Consider the following 6667-nt stretch of genomic DNA (forward strand, 5'->3'; position numbering starts at 1 on the left):
ACTTTTTTTTTTCTTTCCAGAGAAATACATGTACCAGATGATATTGTCAAGCAGATAACAATTAAGAACAGACTGCTGAATATCAGAGAGGAAAAAAATTTACATGATTCAAGTTTTGCTTTAAAAAAATGTAATTCCAAGTGTAGAGGGAGAAAATTACCTTTTCCTATGGATTTCAGGGTGAAGAACCCACTTGATTAAAAAAGTATCAGCTTTAAGATGCTTTGCCTAGGTATCTTGTTTGAGCACAGTCAGCGTAGTCAGACCTACTTCTTGCTCTTTTCATAGATGATTAAGAAAAATCAGCATTTCTGCAGGGTTGTGGAACTGCACCTCTGACTCTTTACCATCCCTCCTGCCTCTGCCACAGGTGTCCCAGTGCTGTATTAATGCTGTCAGCAAAGGATTTACATGTATCCTTCTCTGTGGGTTGTACTATGACTCTACAGGGAGGAACCAGAAAACAATAAAGATGTGAAAATATGGGAAAGGGGGAAAGAAAGAGCTCCCTGAAGAGCATTACATTGAAAGCCTCTATTCTGCTAATGGCTATTAGCATAACAACTTATACGATGCACAGATATTAAGGTAATCTCTGTTTATACCCTTAAATGAGCAGATAAAACTGAGCATACACACCTCTTACCTCTGGATGAAGGTGGATGACTGTTGTGGCAGAGAATAGAATGAGACAAAGGCGAAAACAGCCGAAATAAAATAAGGTGAAAAGAAAGATAAACAGGCAAGAGAGAAACTAGAATAGAAGTCAAAAAAAGATTAGGTAGAAAGAATATGGGATAAACTTTTTTTCTTTTCCTCCACTTATTTGCATCACATCACATATCAGGAAAGACCCGGAGTAGTGGGCATTCACTAAAAGCACAACCATCAGCCTGGTTCCCTTGAGAGGAGGGTCCCAGTGGGCTGCTTTAAGCTATGGCAGCAGGAGCTTCTCCCCAGCCCTGGACCAGCCATGCATCTGCTGTGGCTGGTGGGGAGTCAGGGCTTAGCCTGGCCAACAGGGCTGTGCAGCAGGAGAGACGCCTCAGCATGCTGCTAAAAGAAGGGGCTGTGGGGAACAACCACACTCTTTCCAGAAAGAGCGAGCTGTTGAACTCCTTCCCATAAGATTAGCAGTCCTGCTGGCAGAGCAGAAGGGTTCTTTTTTGCCTCCTCGCTGGTAGCAGATCCTCTCTGCTCCGCCTGCACAGTAACATACAAAACTGTGAGGGCTGGCGCTGAATTCCTCTGGACCTGTTTTAGGCAGAGCAGATGTAACATGGCTTCGCAGTCCAGAGCCATACGCTATAGGCTGGGAAGCCAGCTAGGATGATAGCTGTATTATCCCCAGTCTTTTGGCATTAACACTGGTAAGCAACCAGTTTTCCCCCATGCATACAGTCTTTTAAATCATCACTACAGAATTTACCGTGGGCTGGTCTGGCTCCACTGGGCTGATAAAAATTTGTCTCATACGCAATAACATCTGGTGCATATTCTGTAGTGCTAGAGCTACACTCGGCGAGGTTCAGCAAACTCACAGCTATGAGCCAGAGAAGGTGCTGCCTGGATAGAAAGCTGGGTGCATGCAGGGTAATGAAAACAGGAGACACCTGTGGCACAACACAGTAATTAGAGTGTAAATTGAGATTAATCCCCAGGAAAATCTCTATTTAGGCACTCACTTCATTTCAATCAACAGCAGTGCTACAGATTGTTCAATAATTTCCAAATTCAATTTGGTGAATATTTTACTACACTAAGCTAATAATTTCAGATTTTTGTCCCAAAATGCAATATAAATGAGCACACACATAGCAGGCTTTTCCACCTGTGCAAAGTCCATTTTTGTATCAGTTAACTGAAATCATTACAGAGCATTTAACTCAGCCATGAGACTGAGGGTGATGACCCCAGTATGAAAATATATATATAAGTTCCTAGACTTACCTTTTAATCAAATAAGGTTTAATTATTTCTGTATAGGCAAGCATCTGAATAGCTGGTTGAACAGCAAAAAAAGCTGTAAGTTGGATACCACCGGTCATGACTGTCTTGGTTTAACCCTGGCTGGCAGCTAAGCACCACACAGCTGCTCACTCACTGCCTGCACAGTGGGACAGGGGAGAGGACTGGAAAAGGAAAAGTGATAAAACTCATGGGTTGAGATAAAGGCAGTTTAATAGGTAAAGCAAAATAAGGAATTCGTTCACCCCTTCCCATCGGCAGGCAGGTGTTCGGCCACCCCCAGGAAAGCAGGGCTCCGTCAAGCCTAACAGTGACTTGGGAAGGCAAACACTGTAACTGCAAACATCCTCCCCTTCCTTCTTCTTCCCTCCACTTTATATACTAAACTTGATGTTTCATGCGGCTAGTTCAGGTCAGCTGTCCTGGCTCTGTCCCCTCCCAGCAGCTTGTGCACCTGCTCACTGGCAGAGCCTGGGAAACTTGAAAAGTCCTTCATTTAGAGTAAACATGACTTAGCAACAACTAAAACATCAGTTTGTTATCAACATTATTCTCATACTGAACCCAAACCAAGGCATTGTACCAACTACTGAGAAGAAAATTAACTCTATCCCAGGTGGAACCAGGACAATCAGTCTATCAGCTAGGCTTTCAGAAGGAAGCAGTTGGAGTTAAGCTGTGAAAAACTTTGTGGAAGTTTGTGTGTTTGTGATCATAACGTGCCTAGCTGTTTCATTTTATTTTCACGTGTATTTGTTAGGCATCTCTGCATAGTTTGTTCAGCAAAATAACATCTAGGGGGAAAAAAAACCCCAACAAAATCAACACAGTTCACAGGCATAGGTTTTCATTAATGTTTATTGATGGAGCAAACTAATTAAGTGGAGCTAGGCTTAGATACCAAATTAAGAATCTAATGCTGAAATTGGGAATCAATATCCCTGTTAATATTGCCAGTGACGTCAGCAGGATGGTACTTATGTAAGGGTATATAGGCCTGCTTTACTATTCTGTGTTACATTCTTTTCTTCTGCATCTAAATAAATGAGTATGGCTAAGCTAGCAACTTATTTAGAAAAATTGCTATTATCCAAATGTACCTTACAGATTTGGAATCAAGTTTTTCTTCCCTAAACCATGCAACTCCAGAAAGTGAGCATTAAGGAAAACACCACAGTGTAACACCAAACCCACAGAAGCTGTCAGTGCTGCAGCTTTTAACAATTACCATTTTTCTCTTTCTGTTCCCAAGTTTTCCTTTCCTAGGTTCCTTCTCTGATCCTTCTTTTTGTATATCCTGAAACTGCTCTCTTTCCTCAATGTTCTTCCACTTCTTGGCTCTTGCTCTTATTTTAAAAGTGTTTTCTTTTTCCATTAAAATGATATGAAACAATTCACACCTAGAAATGAATGTGAAAAACCTCCAGGTATGATGGTGGGAGCGCTGAGAAGTTACAGTGCTTTCATCTGTCATTTGGGTTTAACAGGGGAAGAAGACTGTGAAAAAAATGACAATAATTTACTGACAGGGCAGAAAAAAGCAGATTATATAGGCTAGAGGCTATTAGGTTTTGGGTAAGTAGAACCTGAAGGACAGCAATATATTAAGGCAAATATTTTTGGAATTAAAGAGTTTGTACTAGGGAGGGGAAATTATCTTTCCTGATGTCAGTGGCCCATGTAAATGATGCAAAGCCTTAGAGACCCCAAGCACAGCAGTGTTTTTCAGGGAACTCAGTTTAGTTGTGCACAGAGCCTGTGGTGAAATGAAGGCTCCTGCAAAAGGTAGTTTACTGTACTTCAGTGTTAAATGAAACCTGCCTACATCCAACAAGCAGAAAATCCAAAGCCTGAGATAATATCTCAACAGTTTCTAGTTTCTGAGACAGGTGTATCCATGTACTTGGGGTTCACAGTATCATGTCCTCTGCCCTGAGGGCAGCTTTCTAGTCAATGAGGGCATGCCCTTGTGTAAACACAAGAGTTAGCAGTGGTACAGTGATTTTGCAGCGCAGGAATTGGTTACAGATGCAGGAAACCTGGTGAGGGTCCACATCCCAGTTACCAGGGGCTAAAGAAGGGCATGAGCTGGGGGAGGTGGGAAGCAGCCCCTGTCCACTTGCTGAGCCTTGGCCACGGCCAGTCAACATTGCAAGGTACACAGTACATGGCTGCAAAGGCGAACCTCACCTTCCAGTCCTTGCATCCAGCAGCCTGTATGTGCTTTGAGTTACGTGGTCTCTGGAAAGGGAGACCATGGAGCAGGTATTCAGATGTTGCCTTCCTTACTCCAAGGTGTGTGCCTTGGTTATTTGCCTGAAAGGGTGCCCTGAGAGCTGGCAACGTGATGGAGGAGGATGTAATAAGATGGATGTATTTGCTTAGAGACAAAAATCCTGAGATGATAGTGAACCCTCCTGATTAGCTCCAGGAAGTTCTGCCTTTGAAGAAAACACCAGAGGAACAATTTAGGTAGTTCTGTCACAGGTTTTCCTTTTCCTTGTGATATGTAATGTTTAATTACATGTCAAGAGCAATGATTCAAGAACCATGAGCAATAACTATTTTACCAAAGAGCTACTTTTCTTGGGTTTTGCTCATCCAGAAATTAGAACTTAGGAACAAATTCTATTTAACATCATGCGCATTTTGTGGATGCTGTGCATGGTGTAGGTATATATAGATATATAGATATATAGATACAGGTACTCATATAGCTATACATTTAATGTAAAAGACAACAAGCAAATTTAACAAAAGAACATATTTAATCCAATTTAAGAATCTAAACTTTAACAAATTGAGATATCAACTACCTTGATGTATTTTCATACTTACTTACAGCATTCCTTTTGGAGCTAAACTGTTTCTGACATCAGCCTGAGGACTGGACAGCACTTTGCTGCTCATGCAGTTGTGAGGATGTCCTGGGAAATGAGCACGGCACTCCATGGCACACTGCAGTCTCTCAACTGGTCATGCAGTGCCACCTGCTTGTACTGCTGAGGTTTGCAGAAAAATAGTACAGCTGAAACCAACTACTTCTCCAACAGGTTATCAGAGAAGTGATTTGCTTGGTTTGTTGGGAGGAAGAAGGGTCGAAGGGTCGTGTTGTCATCCTCCACCCCCTCCCCAATATGTTATTGCAGCATCACTTGTGTATAGAATATTTCAACATGTAACTATTTCATTTCAAATTTAGAAGGGCCACATTTATTACTATGATGTACAAAACGTTTATCTGGACAACATACAAAGCTACCAAACTTCTAACAGGCAATTAGAAGCGATGCTTGAGAAGAACAATTACTATTCTTCTACATAAAGTTGCTACATAAAATGTAATTAACCAGAAAAAAAATAAAAAATTCCCCCTACACATGACAAGATCTAATGGAAATAAGAGCAAGATGTAGCTACCATTTCAGCCCCAGGAAAATACAAGAGTGTAAGCGTGCACATCAGAGCCTGCAGCAGTAATGCAGCCCTGTTCAGTGGGGCTGCTCCCACAGGTAATAGAAGGACACCCTACAGTTCATAACCAGATTGCAGAATGAAGTGGCAGTATGGTCAGCCTCTACGTAACTATGCAGGTATGAAGTAACCCTAGAAGTAGCTTGAATGGTGGCTTTTTGAGAATTAAAATTACAGTGTGGCTTCCCACAGTTGTATGAAAATCTTGCTTTCTTTCCGTAGATCTGTATGTCAGGTACTTATGCAGCAATCTGCACTTTCATGTAATCAAACCGAAGCCAAACAAAAATAAATATTATTCTAGCACTTACAGCTGCAGAACACAAATTGAAAACACAAACATTAAAGGCTTAAAAAACAAAGTCTTGATTACATAATTCCTCATACCTCCTGGATTCCTTTAAAAATAAATAAATAAATATGTAAATAAACAAGCAGGCTAATTCTGGGAGTACTCATGCATGACATTTCCATTTGTAGTGTGGAAAATGATTGTATATCTTAGTTCAAAGCACTTTCCTTCAGAGAGAGAGTTTATTTATACAGCCTTTGGCAGAGGAGTGATTTTTTACAGGTCTCTGAGTGCCCTCTATAGCACGTAACAGGTTAAAACAGTGATGCATGATACCAGCACAAATTCAGGTCCTTTGATAAATGTATAAGGGTTAATATTTTATAACTAGAATCTTCACTTCCATCTGATCTTTGAATTTCTGTTTGACATTAGAATTTTTGGACAGTGAGGATAAGAATTTGACCAATACAGGTCAGCTTCCTGCAAAAGCAGAGGAGCTCTCTGCAGATGTGAGGATCAAATCCATTAAAAACCCTACTAGACTATCAAATATATTTTTTCTTTATTATTTGTTAGTCTGTTTAAAAGGATTTTGTTCTCTTAAGCAACATACAAGCATCCTTAAGAACACTTTTAGGATCACCTGGGTTTTTTAGAACAACTTGAGTACTATCTGTGTGAAAACATACAAAAATCAGTGGATGGCACTGTTGGCTTACAGGTAGACAATCATCTAACATGAAATATATACAGATTTTAAGGTTAGCTGTATATGGATTTACGTTTGCCTAGCACTACAGAATTTGCTATATTTAAGCAAATCTATCTTTCTTTAAAAAAAAATAAAGTCTATAATCATGCTGAAACCATCAAAACCGAAGGTTATTTAATTCTGACATTTGTTGGCTCACTTGCAATAGAAAGTGTTTG

Source organism: Falco rusticolus, chromosome 6 (assembly GCF_015220075.1).
Source record: "Falco rusticolus isolate bFalRus1 chromosome 6, bFalRus1.pri, whole genome shotgun sequence".
Lineage (NCBI taxonomy): Eukaryota > Metazoa > Chordata > Aves > Falconiformes > Falconidae > Falco > Falco rusticolus.